General features: G+C 37.8%; 1 protein-coding gene across 2 annotated transcripts in view; it reads right to left on the reverse strand.

Annotated features, from left to right (window-relative positions):
* The window catches only part of CDC42SE2 (CDC42 small effector 2), an 83,154-nt gene that overhangs the window by 43,175 nt on the left and 14,831 nt on the right, over positions 1-25,148 (reverse strand). For both annotated transcript variants that reach the window (XM_036403205.2, XM_036403206.2), the window contains exon 3: positions 24,866-24,948. The gene's annotated coding sequence lies outside the window, so the exon portion shown is untranslated. The remainder of the gene's footprint in view (positions 1-24,865; positions 24,949-25,148) is intronic.

The raw sequence follows: 25,148 nt of genomic DNA on the forward strand, positions 1-25,148 counted from the left end.
AAAATCCAGACATACCTATAGCAACAAAGAAATCTGGTCCAAGTACCATAATTTAAGTATGCCATAATGCAGGTAAGAGTGTCCTAATTCTGTAACACTTAAACAAGTGCAAAGAAAACAATGAACTGAAATAGAGCCCCTGAGAAGCACACACAGAGAGCTCCTACGCTTCCACAGCACAGAAAACTCCTTTCAGCCACTTCTACACACAAGAAACCTGCTAAATATTGTGTTAGCATGTGCACGCACATGTCCGTACAAAGCCACACACACAACCTACAATTAGTAACTGCACCAATCATAAAGTATTTCATTCCTATGGCTAAGGCTCTCATGCTATATCCAGCAAGTATGAAAACCACCAACTAGAAAGCTAATAAGCTTTTGCCTCTACAAACTTCAAATAGCCAGCTGGTATTAAGGAGAACAACTACCAATTGAAAAAAAAAAACTTTCTAGTGATACCTAATTAAAAAAAACCAAACATATATTAGAATTGTAGTCAACATGAAATAACATTTTTCAGGTCAACAGCACATTTTGATTTTTTTGGTGGAAGGAACGCTTGTTTTTCAAAAGAGAATGGAATTCAGAAAAGGGAGAAAAATCAGAAACTCTTCAGATTTTTTTATACACACAGTTGCTCTCAGTCAGGCATTACACATGCACAAAGTTATACCTCCTTACTAGCAATAACAGCAGTACTTATACAGGATTGTTTATCACAGAAGAAATACTGTAATTTCCAAAAATATCTTCTTTGGTAACTAATCTTCAAATTTCAGCTTGATTCAGATAAAGCACATTAATAAAATGCACATTAATTAAAAGGAATTACTGTTCTTTGCTTCCCCCTTTCCTAAACTGAAATTCACTGCAAATGATCCTTAATATTGAGTTGAATTTGAGTATTTACTTTACTCTTTAAAGTACTTGATCATAGAGAACTCTTGCTGCTTACACTGATAAAAATGTTTACCTCCACAGAGTATGAAAAAAATGCAACTACAAACAAAATCTTGAAAATCCTCACTGACTTCCATTTTGTGATGGATGCTTACTAATTTTTTGCTTAGAGATCTTGTTTTTTGGCAAGTCCATGATGGATGAACCCATTCTGAGTGAAGAGTGCTTTGATCCAGACAGACATCATCAACAAGAAGGTCTGACTGAAGTCAGTCCTGCTGTGCAGAACTCTGCCAGGCCATATCTTCACAGGAACTAAGGAATCTAGGCCATGTCCTACCACAAGCTAACAGAACCAGCCTGAGATGACTGTGATGGGGTCATTCCCTCAGCCTTATCTTCTCCAAGCTGAACAAACCAAGTCACCTTAATCACACTTCAGAATTCTTGCCCTCAAGACCTACCACCATCTTGGTCACGTTGCCCTCTCTAATAGCTTTAGATATAAGGATATTTAGATATTTAAATTGTGTAACCCAAAACCTAGCACTCAATATGAGGCTGCCCCAGTGCAGAGCAGAGTGGCACAATCTCCTCTCTTGCCTGGCTGCTGATGCTGCACCTGATGCACCCCAGGACACGGCTGACCCTCCTGGCTGCCAGGCACTGCTCACTCATGTTCATATTCCGCTTGCCAGAAAAACCAAGCCCCAGATCTCTTTCCAACTCTCTTTCTGGATGGCTGCTTTTCAGACTCTTGCTCCCCAGTTTGTATATTCAAGCAGCATTACTTTGGATCAGACACAGAATGTGGCATTTGCTCATTTTACATTCCATATGGCTGGTGATTGCCCAGCTCTCTGGTCTATCCCGATCTCTCTGCAGGGCCTCTCTACCCTCCACGGAGTCCACAGCTCCTCTTAATTTAGTATAATTGGTAAAGTTACTTCATGTGGGACAATTTACTTAATATCTGCATTCAGAGACCATTTCTTAAAACACTAAAGAGCACTGTCCCTAACATGTATACCCATGGAACCCCACTAGTGACAGGTCACACCAGTCTGATGTCACCCCATTCACTGCAGCCCTTTGTGCCTGACCCATGAGCCAGCTGCTCACCCACCACATAATGTGTTTATCCAGCTGTGGGCTGGACATTTTCTCCAGAAGGGTCCTGAGAGAGACAGTATTGAAAGCTTTACAGAAATCCAAAAAAGATTACATCAACTGGCTTTGCTTGGTCAATTGAGTAGGTTACCTTGTAAAGGAAAATTAAGTTTGGTATACAGATCTTTCCCCTCATGAGTTTATGATGGTTGTGACTAATGACTGCATTGTCCTTATGATGTTTTCAATAACACCCATATCAGGTACTGAAGTGAGACTGACAGGCCTGTAGTTACCACTCCTTCTCACCTTTCTTGAAAATTTGGTTAAATCACTGCTTAGTTTGCATTCAATTACTGCTTAATTGATTACCATTTAATTTCCATTTGATCACTGATTAACAGTAATTTGATCACCATGTAATTACTAATAAAAGCCTTTTAGTTAACATTATAACCATGACTTCTCTAAGTTCACCTGCCACTAGACATTTTATACATCGGACAATATGAACAGCTTTACCAAATTAAGTTCAAAAATAACTTATTAAAATTTAGAAAAGTAAAATAGAAAACCAGGTAGTGACATCTAACTTTAAGTCCAAAAGACACTATGACATCTTTCCTACATATGCAGAAAAATAACTAAGAACATATAGTCAGCTTAAAATAAAAACATGTGGTGCACAAATTTTCAACACTTCAATGCAATTTCATTGAAGATACCAGAATTATTGACCTAGTTAAGAAGCAAAGTGCTATACAAAAAAGGAGATTTCAAAATGTTCCAGAAACATTTTAACAAAGTACATATTCTCAGCAGAACAGTTACTGCTGTTCTGCAATCTGAACCCAAAGGAAACTAGATGGTCTCCTCAGAAATGAGCTGCCTATCTTGCCAAGGAACATTGACTTAGCTTCCCTGTGTAGCCACAAAAAGGTCATTGCTGTTAAAAATGTCCATTTGGGAAATGTCCTGTGAGTAATATCTCAGTGGCAGAGTAAAACTCACCAGGAGTTCTACAGCCAGTAAAAAACCACTGCAAACCTCAAACAGTTTGACTTTCACAGGAAACACCCACAAACAGTGGTCTATGGCTTACCTACACCGACAGGTATCCAGGGAAAGGAAAACCTAGAATAAACCCGTCAAGGCTACAAGCCACTTTTCCTAATAGCTTTAAATTAGCTTGTTCCTACCAGTAAATCTTAAACAGATTCATTTCAGGTCCCGAAACCGAAAGCTGCTGACAAAGCCATAAACAGCTTGCAGTACTTCACTAAATATGGAAGCAATCTCACGTCTCTCAATTCTTAGCTTCTCACTATAAGGAAGTAAATAGGTAATGTGAAAAGCATACTCTGACACCAAATAACCACAGGATGACACTATTTGAACTCTGCAGTGAACTCTAGTTATAGTAACAACTCCAAATGTACTGTCATATAGTAGACAGAAAATACAGGCAACATCCCCTTAAAAAACAGGCATATTCACAGATAGAATATAATTTGATAGATGTAAATTCAGCCTGCCAACAATACACTAATAAATTGCAGATTATCCCATGTCACAAACTCTCCTATCTTATCCAAGAGCCTACTAACCGAATGTGTTTAAACATTAAAACATGCTTCATAGCATAAAAGATTGCTCTTTTACATTCTGAGTTTTGGGGGTGTTTTTCATAAAAACAAAAGAAATCAACCAAACCTGAATTTCTTAAACTGCCAAAACGACATTCCTATGAAATAAATTGTGAAAAACATGATTTATCAACTGAAGAACCCTCTGTTCTCTGTGATGCAAAGTATTTTCTATAAGTTACATTAATAAGCATGAGAGGACTGAGACACTATACCTGGACACTTCTTGTTCTGTTCCTCAGAACACAACTAGAGAAATTTTCCAGGATACATCTGGATTCAGCACATGATCTCTTGCCTGCCCTCAAGATAACAACTTTCTTGGTTGTGTCTATTTCACCATTAGCTTGGAACTTTTCTGTGAAACAGAAACATTTGGTTTGCTTAAGATCTGGGCTGTGTGACAGCAGGGGACAACAAGCAGATCAGCAGGTACCCTGGCAAGATCTGGAGCAGATTCTTCACCAAAGGTGCAGCCTACTGGGCATCCAGCTGGCTCCAGATTTCACCCCAGGAGGCAAGCCCTGCATCAGGGACCTCACACAGCCTTCCAACCCCCAGGTACAGCCTTGTGGATGTTATCTACCTCTGCAAGCACCCTCAGAGCAGGTAGCTGATGTTTTTAAAAGCTGAAGGAGAAAACAGATGGATATGTAGGTTACTAAGGTTTTATTTTTCTCCCCACAAACAAAATCTGATTCACCTGAATTACATGTACACATTTATTCTGACCGCAGAAGTACTTCAGCCAGCTGGGTCTGATACGGTCATGCATCTGCTGTTAATTCTCTTCCTTAAAAATGAATTTTGTTTGCTCTTAAGCATATTTTGCACCAGAAACACCCTGTTATTTTTTCCCAATACATTCCAGATTAAGCTCACATCACACAATATGAATTATATTCACTGCAGGCAAACATGACATTGTTAAAGCTGAGTCATGACAGCTACTAAATACAACCTCTTTTAAAGAGGATTTAAAGAACACATTTTTTTAAAAAATCAATTAATCCAGGACTGTAAAGGTAAACTGTTAACCTTATTGTTGGTAGAAGATGTTTTCTGTTTGCTAAAACCTAACTCACAACAAAGTTACCTGCTTCTCAATTAAATTCAATTAGAAAATCTCTATATCCTGCTACCCTGTGCTCAGAAATGGATCTTCTGAATGCAGAGCCAAAGACAGTGCTGGAGTCCTAATTAGACCCCGATTTGATTTAATAAAAATTAACAAGGTGCCCAGCTCTTCTTATCAGGTTCATGTTCTTGGACTGATCAGAGAGTTCTATTCTGAATTAGTAATGAGCTATCACAACAATATAAGATGTTCCCAAAAAATCTTAACCACACAAAAGAGCCCACAAAGAAACACATCACGATCCTCCCTGCCCCCAAATAAGGGTATTTAATTATTTAGCTCAAGGCCGGACAGCCATTGCCACTTAATTTCTTTTAGCTATCAGTTACTCATGTTCCCACACAAAAACTTCTGCCTTTGAATGTCTGTTCTTAACATAACTCACAGGTTAGAGACCAATTTATTAACTAAGAAATCAGAAAACATATTCTGGAAAGGCAGAAAAAAGAAGGCAATGAGGAACACACTGGATATGAGGCTAGATCTGCCCATGGATAGACACACCATGCCTACAGAAGAGGCAGGTGTTTAGCTGCCTGAGATGTGATCTTATGCATAATCACTGCGCTACACTTCATCCACATCCCATGACGGCACCTCTGGAGATGCCAGGTGTGGCTGTGAGGGAGCTGACTTGCACCAGCAGAGCAGTGCTAGCTACCAGACAGAATTGTGGAGCAGACTACAGAAAGTGAGTCTGGACCAGCTGCTGCAGCTCCCACAGACAGACACAACCCGGACTAGCCAAGCTTCAGAGCAGAGCCTCTCCCAAAATGCCTCCCTGCCCCTCACACATTCTTGTACATCCAACCCTTCATGGCCATCCCTGTAGGGTTGACAGCTGGGCATCCAGAGCTAAATCTAACTTCGTTTTTTTAAGATGTGATAATTGCAAAGCAGAGTCATGTCATATGGCCTAGCTAAAAATTAGTTCAGACAAGTGTTTTTTCTCCTGAAAAATGCAGTGTACTGCTATCCGGCACAAAGAAATCAGAGCTGCATCACGTCGAAACTAAACTATTTCGATATAATCGTAACAACAACAAAAAGAGGTACTTAAAAGACCTTGAGTTTAGCCTAAGTAAATGCTCTGCAGTAGCACTGTGCTCATAAATTGCTTCTATGGTAAAATATTGAGTTACTTGTCAATAGCTACTACATGGCACGAACAAGCTCAGAGCATGTTGCCAAGTCAGGCACATTGTAGGACACTTGTCCGTCAATTTCACAGAAAGACACTGTTGCTCTGAAGGGAAACAGAGGTGCCTAAGCTGAGCATAGATGTGGGTTTCTCATTCAGTTGAACCTAGCTAGAAAGTCCTTTGTTAACAGAGTATTTTTAATGACTGTGAACAATGAAGAGACCAGTACAGTGTTTTCAACAATAAATTAAAAAAAAAATCAAAGTTAAATTACAAAGGATAAACATGAGATCAAATTATCTAGCTTATTTATCAAACATAGGAGGTTTTTATTTGCATGGTCATGGTTTCAGATGAAAGATGGAAGCATAAAACAGAACTTTAATTACAAAAATAATTATTATGTCCAAAACACAAAGGACATTGTTGATATAACTGGGTTATTACTTTCTAAGGCAGGTTTGCTAAACAGCACTTTTGTACTCTGACACGCAGACTCCAGGCCCCCGTTACTACTCTAACACAGACTTAATCAATTTATCCGTTAAATCAAGTTAAATGGTATAGGGGAAAAAATGGAAAGCTATTACCAAAATACATTTCCTTGAGTTTTTTTTCTAAATTGCACAACAGTCTCAGTAGGCAAGTAGTAGAAGTTTCAGCCCATTACTCAGTAGGGGAAGAAACAAAAAGGTTCTTGATGTATGTTAAAAAGCTACATTACCAAAAAAAAAAAAACAACACCCCAAAAAAACCCAAAAAAACCCCCCCAAAAAAACTTAATTCATTAACAATTGAAAGACTTTGCCAAAATAGTACCAAGCAAGTAACCAGCTTTTGCTTTTTCCCTGAACGGGCATGATTCATCATCTTAAATCCAGTGGCTTCTTTGATATAATTTGTGGTGTCAATTTTGAGATAGAATTGTCACAGCACGGGCTGGTAGTTACTGTAAAAAAAAAAAATCACGCATTTATATAAGGACTTTTGAGCATAATCAATTATCATGAATTCTATTTCTAGTATTTAACAGCAATTAGTTTAATTGCTAAAACATAACAAACAAATAAACAGGACGCTCATGGCAGGTATAGGCTTTAAGGAAGTCTGACCCCTCCCTCTTTATCTGTGTGGGAAACCAAGGCATGCAACAATTGTATTTTAAGGCAGACAAGAACATTCATAGTCAACTTTGTTCTAAGCACACACATTTCTTTTTTTAAGGATTTTTAAGGATTTCCATGCATATCTTCTCACAGAGATAAGACATCGGAACTGCTCACAGATGCTAAAGACAGAGATCCTTTCAACAGACCAACAACTATCTACTAGTTTTTGAAATTCTGTGTATTAATCTTTTACAATTTTATGAACAGACATACTAACAGTAAAATATGTTACCTTTTCCTAGAAAGCAACACATATATGCATCAGCAGAAGTTGTTCTATACTCTGCTCACAGAACTCTGCAGTTCATTGAATAGGATGCCTTGAAATAACCCCCACTGAATATGCACTGCTGATTACTTTAATCTGTGATGTATTTAAAAAGAACTCTACACATCTGCCTTGGTATCTGTTTTCATTGCATTCTAGCAGTACAACTATAAAGACATATTCAGACAATTTAATGACAAAATCACATTATTTTTAAAGGGAATCTTTTCAGTTATACAGTTTTACTGCTCAGAACAAACATAACAAGTGGTCCTCTGCATGTCTGTTAGTAACACACACTGCTTCTCAACTAACATAATATTCAGAGAAGACCAGGTTTAATCCTTCTTTAATTGCAAAGATTGACTGAAGTAAGGATATATAATATGAATATGCTGCAGTGGCTGCAGTGTCCATGGAAACTACTTTTTTACTAGAGGGGCAAAATTACAGTATCCACCAGGCGAGTTAAGAGTACATACTTATCAAGTTTTATATACTCTTAGCAGCGTCATTCCCTTATGTCAATCTTGTGTATTTATAAAAGCTCTGCAGTATCCTCAGCAGCTCTTTGACAGAACAGTCTAACAAACTCCTAATGGATACAGGGAGTCTGTATATAGCTGTGAATAGCTGTTCTTCTCCACTGAACACAAGTGGCAAGGAAAAATTATCCATTAAATATTCATTTCTGTACCAGTAAAGTACTAGTGTTCTTTAGGTAACACTAGTAAAACACATACAGTTGTTAGAGCCATCAACGCTTACTTGCCAGATACACACCAAGCAAAACATAAAAGAAGATTTGTTTTCTTCCTGCAACAATACAGGATTGTAACTGTGCCAGTTAACACTTCATTTCTCACTGTTTATTAATACAAGGGTTTGTGCAAGTCACTAGAATTTTCTATTCTATTTTTAAAGGGTTCTCATATGGCATAACAGGATTTTAAAATGCCTCATTTTGTTCTCAAGATACAGACGTTATATTTGTAGATTGAGATTACATATAGGAGTCAAAAGCCTTGTAAGTGAGACAACCCACAGAAGAAAAACAGGTTTAAAAAAAAAAAAAAAAACAGTTTGGAAAGAAACCTTGGTTACTAATGCTGACCTTCAGAAGTTACAAAAAACCTAATAACATCCTGTTTTCTGATGGATGTATTTACTACAACTGCATTTCTTTGCATAACTGCTCTTTGCAAAGCATTATTAAGTTGGAAGTATATTTTTAAAAAAACAAATATATAGTAAAGTCATTGGTTAATTTGTGGCCACTAACATGCTTGTACTGCTTCATATTTATCTGAATGTTCATTTCTTCTTTCATGTTTGAGAGTTTTGTCTTATTTTGTAAACTAAGAAGCAGAAAAAACCTCCCTGAAGCTTGTACCTTCATTGTGTAGATAAATGCCAGATTAATTAAAGGTAACCTGCCTTGTCTAATTGCAAACAGAAACAGCGATAAATGGACAGGTGTGCTTCCCATCTGAAAAGGCCTCCACAACACCATTAACCACTACTCTACACAAAGAGACATTAAAGTAATAATTGAAGATCTTGAACCTCTAGTCCATTTGTATAATTTTTTAAAATTATAGTGCCCTTAGAAATTTATTCTGATGATTGAGCCATCTAAGTCTGAAAAATACACCCCTTCATTTCCTTACAGCTCACAAGCACTTTCTCATCCTGCCCTCTTTCCTTAACTTTTTGCCCCTTTTTCTCAAAGAATATTTTCTCTACCTCCTCACTTTTAAAAAGGCAATATACAGGAAGAAGGACAAATAAGCATCTGAATAGTGTGCACATTAGGGAACTAGTGCATCACTAGCCTTTTACTATTATTTTCATTATGAATGACATCCCAAGTAAAGACATACAACATACACTGTTTTCTTTTGGAATAAATTAACCAAGGCTTTATAGTAATTTTCCCTATTTCACAATTTACCTTGACATTTTTGCCATGAATGCATTCCATATGTTTTGGGTTTTTAAAAAAATTAATAAATATTCTATTGCTCTTGTCTATGTATCTAGCTTCTGTAGGATGATCAAACTGGTACAGCTCAAATCTCAAAGAAATAAAGATACCAGAGTGACAGACAATGCAGAACTTGGGAAAAGTAAGCCCCAAACTACTAGGCATATTCCTCAAGATACTTCCACTAGTATGCTGCTGTTAAGGCTGAAACAATTGTTAGAATTGTGTGCAACTTTTATCTTTCTGCTGGTGCTTCAAACAAACAAAACAATAACCCTCAAGGTGTATCAAGCTACACAATTCCCAGTCTCCTAGTGCTTTTCCTTTTGTACTGTTTTCCCTTTCTGCACTGTGAAGCAGGCATGTTAGATCCTGAGGACAGTAAGGGTAGGAGCCAAAAGTCAGAAAACAAAATAAAAAGAACAAGCCAAGCAGCCATGCTGTGTTCAGCTCCTTATGCAGTGATGATGATAAACAGCCATTGAAAGAGAACTAGGTTCTTTTTGATACTTATGAGTCCTTTTATACTTATGTTCCTACAACTTCTGTTAGTAGAGGAGCTTGTGTTTTCTGCTTCTGCTCCATGTTGTCCAGGTCTCCACACTAGCCCAGCACAGTCTTCAGACATTTCTCTCACCTACTTCTTGATTTCTCGTCTTTCCCAGGAATAGCTGTTCTTCTCCATTGAACACATGTGGCAAGGAAAAATTATCCATTAAATATTCATTTCTATACCAGTAAAAATAATATCTACTTAGAGCAGGTGTTATCAGCATGAAATAAAATCTTATTGCTGTAAGATGGCACAGTAATGAAGTTACATTCTTCTCCCCGTTGTGGGCACTTCACTTTGGTGATCACATTACCTGGCAATATTTGCTTATCCACACTGAATGAACACTTTCAAGTACAAAGACCTCACTCTGGAGACTTTGTTAGGTAGGGAGGAAAGGGGAGTAATTAGATTATTTGTAAGAAAACATATTTGAAAACAGTATCAACAACTGTGATACACATCAGAGGCATACTGTCTCCAAGCAATCTCTCTTGCATTATTTCAATTAGTTACCTGCTTGCCAAGAGGTAAGGAAGGCAAATGAAATACACAACATACTTCCCTCTAGTCCCCAACCTTCTGACCTAAGCAGAAACCCTAAGTGAAGCCTAAAAAATAAACTATGCTTTGACCATAGTATTTCTCATGCCCAAACAATGAGAAGTCATGGAGTACTTCTGCTGATAACTTTAAAGTCCTGAATAACAAATGTGAAGTATAATACTTGTGCTGCCTCACTATGAAAAGAATGCTGCTTCCACACCGAGTAAGAATCTCAATAAATATAGGCATGAAGACTCAAGCGTTTCTCACATCATTCAAAACCATTTACCCACTTGAAACAGGGAAATACAAGTTCCTTTACTCAAGATCAGCTACAGATTTTTCAGACAGCCAACACAACAGGCAGTTTTTTCTAACATACATGACAAAGTCATAAGGAAAATGGTAGTGACAACTACTGTGGCTCTTTGTATTGGGAAGGATTACACAGGTTCCTTCAAGACCCAAACTAGCCACAGACAGCACAGGTAATTACAAGGCTTAGCTCCTGATGGACTTCATATCTGATGCTTTCAAGTTTAAGCCCAGAAAACAAACTCTTTTCCAGAACCTTCTACACTACTCTCACCATCTGGTGTCTTATTCTACTCTTCTGACAGGTAAACTTATTAACTAAGTTATTTCTCTTGGTGACTATTTAGTTCCTTGGACCACAAGGTAAACGTATATTCAGAAGCATCTTCCTGGCTCCAACTGTTATTATGGTGAAACAAGGCAAACCATAAGAATTTCCTAATGTACAAATCCACTACTTTTACCGGTATCCATGGTGCTGCCATGGTCAGCACATGCTTCCCTTTCAAAACAGAGACAAAGTCTCATTTAACACAGCAGAACTTATCCCATGCCCTCACTGCAGCAACGAAGAGATAGAAACCACTGACTAGTACAACAGCTTCATTTTCTCTCAAGAACTACTGTGGCAAATGACCACAAAACAGGCATTACACAAGTTTTGAAAAGACAAAAATAGCCCAAACTAGCACACTGCCGTTTACAAAAGAGGTACAATGAGAGATTTTTTGACTTTGAGAGAAGAGGCACTATTTTCTTCAGCTCTATGGAGACGCTTTCCCCAATCTCCAGTTACCTTGAACTCCTAAGAAGCTTTGCAGACACTTTGAAAAAGACATCGTAGTATCTCTGAAATATACAACTGGTATTTACAACTGGTAAATATCTTCATACTGAAGGTTTGCTTTAGCACTCTGTCTGCACACTACAGAACTACTGCAAAACTCCATTATCAGGCAAGTTAAGTTGTAAAATTCAGTAGAAGCCTCTCTATCACAGAAAAAAAGAAAGGTGTTTCCTGCCTTCACACTTGTCTTAATTGTGTCTGGTTTTGTTTGTTTGTTTTGAGTTATTTACTAGCATAACAGTATTTCATTTATATAATCCTTTCCAGTGAAAGATCTGTTGCTGAGTCATAAGAGTTTTGCTGGAGGGTACAATCGAATCGGCATGTGTAATTGACTTAAGTAAATAAACTCAAATGAAAGAAGCAATTTACTTTGACTAAATTGTCAAACAGTTACACGGTGACAATTCCATTTACCATAAAAAGTCTCTGTTTTGAACAAGGTCCCATCTCTCCCAATGTCACACAACTGTTCATTTTTCCTTCTCTGTGTGTGGGTGGGGTGGGAGATATTTTCCTTGTATCTGCTGACAAAGATTCACTCTGTATAATTGGAAACAAAAACCCAAGAAACCACACATCAATTCCTTTGCCTGGGATAACAGTTTTTGTCTGAAAGTTTAGATTAAGTTGTAAGAAGTATGCGCTTGGATAAAAGTTGCAGTTGTTCTTGAATGTGTTTTTCCTTCTGAAATAAAGGAAAAGGACTGTTAAACATGGTGTCAAATTTTAAATATGTAGCTTTAATTTCACTAGAAACTTCTGAAAAGAGCGCAAGATATAATTACTCAATTAAGTATTTAAGTACAGTCTCAAGTCCTCTCCCAAACCAAAACATTTCCCTTATTTTTCCTGCCCCTCACAAAAAGATACAGAGAATTCTACAACTTGAGTACTGAGGTGTCTCCGAATATTTTAACACTTGACCTTTCCCTCTGCATTTTACAAGTCAACAAATATACCTAGTAAAAGGAACATGTTCTCCTTAGCTTTCACCTTCAGTGCTCAGGTCAAGAGGCAACAAAAAAGGGAAGCCAAGAAATCAGAAACTCATTCATTCTACCATTAAGCTTCATTAAATCTTGCTTGAACAGTTTAGTGGGATGATAGCTCTTCACCCAGCTCCAGTGCAGGACAATAGTGCCTGTGTAGCACAGTCAATGGAAGTAAACCTGGTCCTGGACTTGCAATTGCCTCAGGTCAGCATTTTGGCCTGATCAAAAAACATCCAGGAATCACCACATCTGCTGCTCCATTTGCTCTGGGCTGTGACTTACAATCAGCTTGTAGGACAAATATTACAGACTGCATCTAGGAGGTATGAAAAAGTAAGGGAGAACAAAGAAAGACCTGTACATAACATCTTAAAAAAATGTCTACTGCATTTGACAAAAGACTGGAAAACAGAACTAAAATAACCAAAATTTCCTCATTACAGTAACTAGATGAGCATCACACAGTCAGTAACAGCACCTTTACCAGCAAGGTGCACTTGCTTCCTAAGCGGATTTGATTTCCCTTTTTTCTCTTATTTCTGGAGAAATAAGGAGTGTCGGCTCACATGCGAGATTCAGCATGCAGGCCAGATATGGTTGTAGTCCTTTCACACGGAATAATCAGTCACTGCCCAAAGCCCTCTTTGTCTGCCACTCAGACACAGATCATTTGGTTTAAGGTATTCATTATTCAGTCTCTCCCTCAAATAAACGCCCCCTCTCTCCCAGACATGCAGCCCAAACTGTGGCTTGTGAATCCCTATCCACAGCAAGGTAATTAATGAAGCCTATTGCATTCTCATCGGTAGAGTTATCCTCAACTCATTCATGGAACTTCCCATGGAAATAGATCAGATTGCTCCATCTGAAAAATGAAGTATTTAACATCAGTTTCTCTAGAAATCATCTGTCACAATAAGCATAATCACTTCAGAAGCAACAATGCAAATAACCCTTTGAACTAGTTCACTTTTAAAAAGAAATTTCTTTCTTAAACCATTGCATCTTTGAGGATTTTGTGCACCTACACTACAAAAATCAAAACTGACTTCTTTCATGCTCTTTAAATGGTGACAATGTACTGTCTGCACTGTACCAAACAACAATGTGGATTCTCCAGAAAATGCACTATCAAGACTCTTAAAAGCAACAAAGACACTGGCAAGTCCTTAGTCATTGGTTTACTGATGTACTAAAAGACACTTGGATATATTTCAGTCTAAGCATCAAAATTGAAACAAAAAATATATATTCCTAGTAAGAATAATAGGCACACAGGTTCATCTAAATACTGTGTTACCCATTCAATTCATTCATCCTTAACCCCCTGGCCATCCTGGGCTGGGAAGCTGCCCTCATTCTTTTCTCCTGGCCCTTGTTGCTAGGGTTGCAGCTGCACAGCTCATTGCTGTTGAAGCTCATGTCTCTGGAGGAGGACACAAAGGGTTTCATTATCTGCTCCTCCCAGCCGCCAGATAAGAGCATTCTGCCCTCTCCTCCCCCAGGAGCAGGCAGGCAAGCCTCTGCCAGACGTGACCACTGACATGAGGAGCTGCAGAGGGCACGGTGCCCTGCTCAGCTGCCTGTCACCACCAGCTTGCTCCCTCCCTCCCAGCACTGCAGAAGCTGCTCATTTATGATCCAGTCTTGACTCATGACTTGATGGGGAGCTCACACTGCAATTCAACTTAAGAACTACTGAGACAAGACCTGTATTTTTAAAACTAGCGAGAACAGTCTCCTAATAAACCCAGTCTTCCAGAAAGAGCTCTGTTGAAGAGAAGTGGCCTTCTCTGGGGAATACAGACTGAAGACAGAAAACAGGAAAGGATTCAGTGACCAAATGAGCATACTGTGCTGTGGTCTCAAGCAGTGTTCATTCGCACTGAACAACCCTGCCATGGTTTAATTTAAATATTTACTGGCACTAAGAGCTAGATTCATTCTGCACACTTGTGAAGGAGAGGGCTATAGGCAGTGTTTCCATTTAAGAAATGTAGTTAAATAAATAAAATTAGAAATATTTAAAAATTCTTTATTTCTTGGACAGGTTTTGGTATCTTGTTAATTGTAAATGCCAGAATATTGTCAGCAATTTCCTAAAAGGAAGTTGTTTAGCATTTCTGGTGTCAGAAGAAAGAAAACAAAATTAATTATTTTCATTTTAGATTTCCCTTTTTAAGGGCAAAAATTCACCACTAAAGAGCAGAAAATTATTAGAGAAGAGAAAGATATTAACTCTCCATGAGAATCCTGAGTAGCAACACACAATATCTCATTAAATATGGGGTTTTTTGCTATGTACAAGTAGTTTACAATGGAAACAGAATATTTATTTCATGTACATCTTACATATACACTTTAAAGATTATCAGTTCTACATTAGTAGCAGATACATAGATTGAATAGTGTACCAAAGCATTCCCACACAGGGTGCCAGACAATCACACAGCAAAAGGTGGAAAGGAAATCACAGTCTATCTAGGCCTTTACTAAAGGCCAGACCAGTTTTTCACTTAATGTCATCAAATCAGCAGTCCTGTTCCTGAAGGCCTGTTTCTTTACAACAGTGGACAGCGAAGGAAACATCTAGGATCTGTGCCAGCTCTGAGGAAACCTGGTCTCCATAGAAGGCAATATGAATTCCATTGTTTCCTGCCTGTAAGATTACCAGAGCACGATGGCAAGGCTGTGCACTTACTGTACTCCTGAACAGTCAGGAGGTGATGACTTCCAGACAGTCTGAAACCAAAAGGCTGGTACCTGTCCCCATGATCTGACAATTGTGACCTGGGCCATAGGCAGAAGCATGCTGTTTTAACTCTTAAAAAAGGACAGCCCAGTCTTGTTCATGGTAACTTTTTGAGAAACAGGTGAGATCTTCCCTCATGGGTTTCTCCTTAGTAGTTCTACTGAGGTCTTCTAGCCTCATTGTTATTTCTGAAGGGCACGAGGAAAGCAGAGCTGAGCAAACCACACTTCTTTCAATGAAATAAAAGTCCACATTTCGAAAAAAGCAGCATATTTACAATTACTTGTCTCAGTTCTGTGTAAAGCATCTAATCCTGAAGAATACAACTGGTATTATTCAAGGACCCTGAATGAAATACTTCTAGTACAACAAAAGGTTTATTTTTTTCTTACCCTACAATTGTGGGCTTTCTTCCATCATGAGAATATATCATAAATATTTAAAGCAGGAATAAAATAAGATCAAGAAATGGTACAGGTACCATTGTTTACTTGTAATACTATGTATTTCAGTATTCGATTCCACCTGCTCTTTCATCTAGCCTTATCTCAAATATCTGTCTCCCCCTCCTGTTGCACAGCTCTGTAACTGGGATGATAGAACAACTAGGAGAGAGAACTTCAATTTCCATGTTAAAGACATACATCAGCTAGAGTCCAAGGGAAAAAAAAAAGCAAAAAAACACCACAAACAACACATGTATTTCACATTAGCCAACAAGGCAGAAGTAACTAGAAAAATAAAGAAGGATAAGAGAGGAGCAGTAGAATAACACACAGTGATGCTGAAATAACTGCAGTCCTTCAACATGCAATGTAGTGAATAATGCTGACACCTGTCAAAAGAGAGTGAATATTCTTTTTATGTCACTAGTGCATCCATTATTGAACATCTGGAAATAACCAGCAGGTGTGTAGATTTTTACATAGCTAGATAGATACCTCATGCATTTCAGCTGCTCTAGTGAGAGGTGCACAAACCTATCACTCCCAAAAAAACCCACTGATTTAACTTGCTTTGTACTATACTGATACCCCAGACAGCTGCAAAATTTAGACAGTACTGGTAACACCAACAATAACAGTCCATGCATATTGGTCGTCAACTTTGACAAATACAGACTGGTATTTTGATGGAAAAAGGCACGGTGCTTAGGATTTTTGCAAAAATTCTCAAAACAATAATCTAAAAAATTGAAATGAAAATGCAGTTTATCAAAAATTAAATGCTCTTTAAGTGTACCAATACTAACAGCACAATAATGAGATAGTAAGAAGTCTTTTAGAAGATCTTCTGAAAAGCTATTGCTCTTAAATTGTCAAGTAATGGAGTTTTATTCCTTTTGTAGCTACATGTTACTAGCAACTGTGTTATTAAACACACCCTCAGAATAGCAAAAGCTTCTGCAAAACTAGCTATTATTTCTGGATATATGTGAATCTTGCTTCTAGAGGATTCTCAGCTATATGAAAAGGAAAAAAAAATAAAAAAAAAAAAGGCAGTGAAACAAACAAAAAACCACTTCCACACTTGAGCTCAACTTGAGCTACCAAATTAGCAATAGCTGCAGTGCTACTCTATTGTAAAGCTTCCGGTGAGTAAATGCTACGTGACTTCTTTAAACACATATGGGAATGAAAGTATATCAACCTCTAGAGACTGGAACAAGCATGTGCTTTTTAACAGCTTGTTTTGGGACACAGATTTTTCTGCTACAAAACTTCACACTGGGAAATTAAGACATCTATTTACAAGGGGTTACCAGTCACAGCAAAACAATATGTAGGACCAATACATAGGTTAACAAAGAGTATCCATCAGTCTCCAATACTACCTTAAAGATCCATTTTAGCCCAAACCATTCTGTAATTTATAACACATATCAAGTCCCTTCCCCATAAATGGCATGACAGTCAGTATTTACAATGCTATCAACTTTTTCCTGGGCTTTAAAAGCAGAAATAGTTACATACAGTCTTTCTCCTGTACCACCCACCACAAAGGACTTAATGATGTAATGCTATCCATCAGCCTTCAAATTCTGGATCAAACTAACAGAATCACCACAGTGGTACCAACCTCTGTAGCTATTCTGAGACAGAAGGAGCTAAAAGGAAGAGGAAGAAAGCTAACAGGAAGGGTTAGTGCTATATTGGAGGTAACAGGAAAGGCTGGTGTTCTAACTGGGGAAAGAGATGAAGAGGAGAAGCAAGGCAGAACAGAGCAGAGAGAGAGAAACTACACTTAGGAAACAGGTCTGAAGTTTACATATGATATAAAATAACCGGGTTGATTTGTTTCATTTTAAACAAAAAAAAATCTGAAGAATGGAAAGTAAAAGCACAAGAGATACCCTACCATATCAAAAAGCTTTGCTGAAATATATCTTAATATTCACAGGCAAAGATAGTTGCAGGAGATATGAAGGAGCTAGATGGAGAGCAAAAGAATGAGGGTACAGAAACAAAGGAACCATTGTACTTATGAGAGAGCACTTGTTGGCAAAATCATTCTATGGACTGGGTTATCTGAAGGTAAATAAAATTTTGACACTAAGTTGTGTTTTTATTCCATAGAAATTCTGTTAACAATGAGAAATTTCAGCAAACCTCCATGAATTTGTTTTCACTACAACAAAGAAATCAAGTAGTAACACCTATATACAAATGCTCTGGGGACCTGCACTTTATAATCAGTGGGGACCAGAGATTCATGTCACTGTGTGGCTTTTCATTTACTTGTTAAGTCACAGTCCATTAAAAGATAGTCAATACAGCAGTCTCTTGTGGCTTCTCAAGTTAGGGCCTTTATGTTAGAAGCATCTCAAAACTCAGATGGAAAGTTAGACTGCGAGATTGTCAGAAGTGTCATGTACCCCCGCAGTTTCCACTCAACGCCTGAGAGATTTTTTGAGATGCAGGTGCTACTCAACTACCGATTCAGCTTGCTACTTTGTAAATCAAACAATTCCTCCTGCCTCCCAGCAATTAATTACAATGGTTTTCTGTGCCTCCCATCCCTCTTCTGCCTAGGGTAATTTATGTATACATAAATATAGATATAATACATATATCTATATTTATATAGATATATGTGCTGTAACAAGTAACTATCACCCATGTAGTCTTCTTTAAGAGCAGGTAATTCACTCTTCCTCCTTACCACAGTAAAAGCATCTTTCCCACAATACTAGCACTAACTTGAACAGACCACTCTTTAAAGGGGTTTAGGGTAGCCTTACTATCCTCATTTTTTAATTCACTCATATTAATTAAAAAACAAACAAAAACCCACTGAAGCTACTGAAACTCCCCACTGGTTTTGTGCCTGAGACAATTCAAAAGCAGCAATCCTCATTTGCCTGTCAGTGGGATTTAAAGAAGTTCCAGGTTGAGGCCATCCACTCTTACAGGTCTTCCAACTGTCCACCAAGGAGTGAGTATTTGTGCCCAGGATGCACAAATGCAGCCCAGCCTCTGAATGTGATCCATAATTAAGGCCCAACATGACTGACAAAGTAACTGTTGACAAATACTTGAAATGAAGTTTAATAACCAGCCCCAAACGGAAGGTCAGCCATGCATAATACAGTCACAGAGAGGCAGATCAATTATGCAACAGGAATAATGGAAATACTGGCCTACTTACCCCTCCTCCCCAATTTATTCAGTAACAGAAAACATTCCTGGTAGGATTAATAACTGGGAATGAAGAAAGACTAGAAGGATTAAAGACTGATTTCAATGCAATTGAAATTACATTTCAATGCAGAGAAAGATTTAAAGACAAGACGTGTTTCTTTTGAATTGCCTTGGTCAAAAGAAGAAATCAGATTCTTGAAAAATCTACAGCCACTACTTCATACTAAAGGGGGCGGAGCTGCAAGATAATTGCTTCACTCTTTGTATTTTACAAAGAAAATTACATAACTAATTGATGTCTATGCAAAGCATAATATAATATGAATGAAGCATATTCCAAGAAACTGATCAGTCTCTTCTGGACCCTAAGGTAGCACACAAACAGTCTAGTCAAATAATTCTGAACATTAGTAGACATGTCACAGACAGTCGGTCTCCATAAAATGACAGAAAGGAAGAAAGAAGCCAGTAAAATCTGCACCTCCAAACAAAAATGTTACTAAAATTTTCAAGACTGGATTCTGAATCTATGTGCACAGATAAATTCTGAACAAGTGCATATTGGAACACACCACTCCTTCAAGGGACACAGGTTAAAGTGCTTTTCCTAACAAGGATGTAAGCTGCACATAATGTTAAGTACAAAGCTAGAACAAAATCCATTCTGTGCCCTGCAGTGTGCTGTTGGTCCGAAAGGCAGCCTGCAAGACTGTTTTGTGTGGCAAAGACAAACTTGAGAATTAATTTCTGCTATTAGCACAAGTCTGTTCATTACTCATGCTTTCCGTCTTTATATTAGATCATTCATACGGGACAGAACAGGATCCTTTTCTCTCCTTTCAAGAAAATGGACAGCTGCATGATTAGAAGCTCCACCCAGAATTCAAGAACATTCAGACATGTTAATGGAACAAACAGATCTCTCCTGCTTGTGCTCACTTTCAGCCAGTTCTTAGATTTCACAGGAGCTTTTCTCTGCCTCTGAGCTACCTACCTTACTAGGTTTTAAGTATTTCAAGTAACTTCATGCTGCAGAATAGGAGTCTAATGATTTCACAACTACAGCAATCTAATCTGACTGTGTAACACCAAGGCATTGCCTGGCAGCTTTAGTGAATGCATGGTATTGCACACACAAACCTGAAGTACATAAGACAAACAGTAAGCACTGAACATAGCAAGGACTATTAACACTCAGCCCAGGCTCTCCCAGGAAACAGGATGTCAGTGTTCAAGTACACCCAAGACATTTGTCCTTGGCATTCTCTCTGCAGAGAGCACTTTGTCCCAAACATTAAGTATTGAATGGACTTTAGGGCATTTTCCATGGAGATGTGATTATTCAAGGTGGAAAAAGCCAGAATTATACTCTTAAGCTTCTCAGGCTTTGTGTCATAAGTACAAAGTGGCAGATTTTTTTTTCCAGTATAAAATCACAATTTTTTTTTTTTAAATATTCGTTGCAAAGTACAGTGTAAGAGGACAGGACACAGGTTTTTCAGGAAGTCTTATTTCCCACTGCACATAAGATTAGCCAATTTAAGAAAAAGATTATAGCATACAACTTCCAGAAAGGAAAAAAGTCCTATAGCAGAGAACTACTGGATTTGTAAAATAAAGTGGATTCTAGAGCGAATTAGAAGTCTAATTAAAAAACTCCATAAATGAAAGCTCTCTCATGTGTATATTCAATATTTTAAATTACAGAAACTGGGCATCAGGCACGTATATTTCCCAGCATAATTCCTCTGGGGTGCTTTCCTTCTCTTCCCCATTACAGCACAGAGGATGACAAACCAGTTTAAGGATCTAATTTAGACATCAACCAATATTCCCTACACACTTTTCTATTCTTTTTGTTTACTATTCTCTGCATACAGACAGGTATAATGAAATTTGGTTACCATGACTGCAATTGTCCTATTGACAAACTTTGTTTCCTAGTTTTATGGTATCCAATGACACAAAGCTTCAGAGAATTTGTATTTCATGTTCCACATACTGTGAAAAGTGAGAGCAAAAGGACCATGGACTTTCACATTAATATAGTTCAGCTGGATCAGCTATGTTCTACTTCGAAATGCAAATAAAATGTTTCAGGGAAAAAAAAAAAAACTAAACCATTTCTGAACACTTGAGAAGCTGGATCAGTCACATAATTCAGCTGCACCCCAGTGATTTGACCCAAGTTTAACAATGGAGGAAGCAGAGGACAGTCAGATACAAATACAGATGGTACAAGAGTCAGCAGTAATGGAGTGGTTGCACAAAAGGGCATCTGAAATGGAGTAACAGAAGGACAGTTTTCTACCTGTGTTACTTTAATTATTCTACAGGATTAATACGATTATATGAATTTAGAAGTTAAAGGTAGTTAATCAACACTGAAAAACAGAAGTTCTTAATGAAATAAAATGTTGAGATCCAAGATCTTATGTGAGTTTCTTTCCTTTCTTTCTTTCGTTTCCCTTAGAGTAAAAAGCACTGAATTAAATTTCAATTATGTAAATGAACTAAAATTTCTCTTTTTGGCATTGCTTCAAATAAATGAATCAACTATTAAATTGAAAATTAGAATCATAGAGAATTAATGAAAGTGCAGGGGATGAAGTCTAAACATTTCCTTACTCAGGAAACTAAAACCTTGCACAGAAAAGCCAGCCCATGGAGACCCAATTCGAACATCATATACTAAAAAAGCACGAGAACATAAAAGACATATCTGAGATTTTGAAGATGTGTGTTTTTTCTATGGTGGCATCAAGATGTGTGCACAATATATGAACAGTCCACCAGCATTTTAGGGTAATGACTTCTGGATGCAAAGAGTAATGCAGAAACATTGCACCAGCTTTTAGTTCTAGACATGAATGGAACAAAGGCTTCCTTGACAAACTTTAATAATTTACAGTTTTGACAATGCCTTCACAAGAGAAAGGTTTTTATCCATCTTTTCCCTCACCCCAGTATTCTAGAACTTTAGTGATTTAGCAATAAGAGAATGGAAAAATTGAGAAAAACACATTTTCAATGTGGGGGTTTTTTTTTCAGATTTTTTGGAGTTTCCTCTTAACAACTGGAAAGTGTATGTTTAAGAGTATCATGAGGCCAGATGAGGAATATACTAACTATGAAGAAGAGCCACAAGCCTAAATACTTATACTTCACATGACTGGAAGTACATCCACAAAGCACATGGTCAGAGTCATGTGACAAAAGCCCTGGCATGTGAACAAAGTCCACCACACAACTGCAGTGAAGCAGGAAAAGAAAAAGTTGCAGGGTTCTAGGCAAACAGGCAGCAGGAAATGGCACTAGAGCACTGTCCATCACTATCTTACATACTTTCAATTTCTGAACCTCAAAACCTTAAGAAAAATGAAGAAAAATATTAGGATCTGAGGCTTTTTTTATTTTTTTTTTTATCTGGAATAGGCCAGATTATAAGGTTTTTATGGAGATTTTACCATCACCAACATCATAGCTGCCAGCAAGGCAAGTCAGGAAGGCTGCGCTTCCTGGTCTATGATTGAAGCTTCCTGGAGACACTACTGGAGCTTGTACAGAAAGGCGAGCCAACAGGTTGGGAACACCCATTGCACTTCACTTGTTTCTGGCACAAGAATGAAACACACGTACTTTTGCACTGCGAGTTCTCTTTGCTTCCTGTCTGCTCCTGCTCCAGTGGCGATCACCACTCACTGAACCTCTGCTCCAGAAGCTCTTCTTCTTCCCCACTTGCCTTCCTGCACCAGTTGTCATCCATCCCTGTACCCTCCTGCTGCTGCTTACAGTACAGCCCTTACTCCCCTCTGGTTTTAAATACTGCTCTTCTTTTCCTCGGAGTTGTCTTCTTCAAATAGATACTATCACCATCATCTTTTACCTATCCTTATCACCCCCACACATGCTACCCAACTGCCTGCCTTCCTTCTTCCATCCACCCTCACGGGACAGTATTTTTCTGGTTGTGAATTTTTTTGAGTTTGGCAGTTTATAAAACTATTTAAAAATTACCTTAGATTTGGGCTAGTTACTACAATTGGGCTACTATTTCTTTCTCTCTCCCCTTTCCTGACAGAGTCAAAAGGACAGAGATTCCTACCTGCACAGCCCATTTCCATTCTGCAATGAAACATTTTTCATAGGGTGGGCACATAAAACATCTGGGAATGTCCTTGAGTCCCAGCAGCAAGCAGCAGGTCAGAGCTGCAGGGTCAGCAACAGAGACTGCAGCTCCTGCTCCCAGTGTGGGATGCCATTTACACTTCAGTTTCTCTTGCTAATAATACAATCACCTTTCTGTCACATGCTTCTCCAGGGTAAATCCCTGGGCAGACTTTCTTCCCCAGACTCCCTGGCAGAAACGCTTTACAAGTAATAGTGAAATGAGAGCTAAAAAGATCAGGTGATAATGGAAAGGAAGTGCACAACACTAAGGATAAGCCCAAACATGTCTGGAATCGTCAGTCATACTGAAAACACATCAAGAGTGTTCAAAGGAACTTGAGGGAAGGGAGACAGAAAGAATGAAACAGAAAATGTAACACTGACTAGCATCTTAAAATGTAAAATGTAATCTTACCTATATTTAAACAAAATTCAACATACTTTGAGTATTTTTAGGGTAAAGCATCGATTTTTACTGGTACTTGAATTACATACTACATGAATGGTGATTAGAAGCAGAGAGTAAGGTAAAATAGAAAGACACTTATCTCCTGAAAAAGAAATCAATAACAAAGCCTGTAAAACACTATATGGAGAGTTTTTGCAATATGTTTCACAAGTTGCATCTCTTTCTGGGGAAACAACATGCACAAGAGATTTTTATATACATTTCCAAAGGTACTGATATCCTACAGGATTCTTTTCCACAGAGTTCATTTGGATTTTTAAAAAGTAAAATATGAAAACAGTAAAGAAAAATATTAAAGGAGAACTACAAGCTTCTAAAATTAAAATTGCTATGTAGAATTGAGGTCACAAGAAATCAGCAATAGTTTCAGGGCTTAACTGCTTCATTGGTTGTTAGTGTAATCCACAGCAATTAACCCCATATAAATGTGCTACAATCATTATCAATGAGCAAAGTCAAATAGGAATAGATCTATCTGAGTATTTTGGTGGAGGAAAATTCAGGTAATTAAAACTACTGTCCATTCCTACACATTATTTAACACCACACCAAAGCACATTTACTTGAAATAAAAACTAGAAAGTAGTGAATTAAAGTTGGATGAATCCTTAAAATCAGAGCAAACCAGGATAAACAACTCTGTAATATACAGAGCTGCAAACTAAATTATTAAAGCCATGGAAGTTATTACACAAAGAACACCAAAAGAATTTTGTCATCTTATATTGGAATTAAGTATTTGAGATCTCTTTAGAAGCCTTAGTTGAAACAAAGGAAGTGAAATATGAAATACATGTAATTAGCAAATCCATCAAGAATTTTCCCTGATAAGAAAATTGGGAAAAGAAATGGAAGTGTATGTGGCTGCATAAATACCAGAGTCTTGGGGCAACAAGACAATAGTTTGTCAAAAATAGTTTATTAAATTTATTGAGCATTACAAAGTACCTGGACTTCCTATCACATTAGATCTGAACATTAATGTATTTTTATTATGAGCACAAAGAACACTTGAATATCATAAGTCTGCTCGACTTCTTATCAGGGCCTGCTTAGAGTTCACAAGAAGTGCCATGAAACCACATTCAGTCTTAGTAAGGTTAAAATCTATATCACGCTTTGATGGTTTTGGTACGATGAGTATTTATAGATCTGTCATACATATCTGCATCAACATTTAAAGTGAATAGTAAACCGAAAGTATTGCCTACCTGAATTTCCCAACTTCTGTAACTTTCTTTAAGCAGCAAGTTATTCAGTGAAGATATCCCCAATTTTAGAGAGCGATGAAAAACTGAAAAAAAACAGAATTAAGTTACTATCTGTTACAGCACCTAATCCAAACTATTCACAGTGAAGAGCAATGTAACTTCATGGTTCCAGGAAAAAAACAGCTACCAAGAGGGAGAGTCAGGAGTTCCTCCAAGGCTTCTCCTTTGCAAAGCACCGCAGGTGTCAGAATAACTGAGCTACTTCCACTTGTGAATGATTCCA

The sequence above is a fragment of the Molothrus ater genome, chromosome Z (genome assembly GCF_012460135.2).
Source record: "Molothrus ater isolate BHLD 08-10-18 breed brown headed cowbird chromosome Z, BPBGC_Mater_1.1, whole genome shotgun sequence".
Classification (NCBI taxonomy): domain Eukaryota; kingdom Metazoa; phylum Chordata; class Aves; order Passeriformes; family Icteridae; genus Molothrus; species Molothrus ater.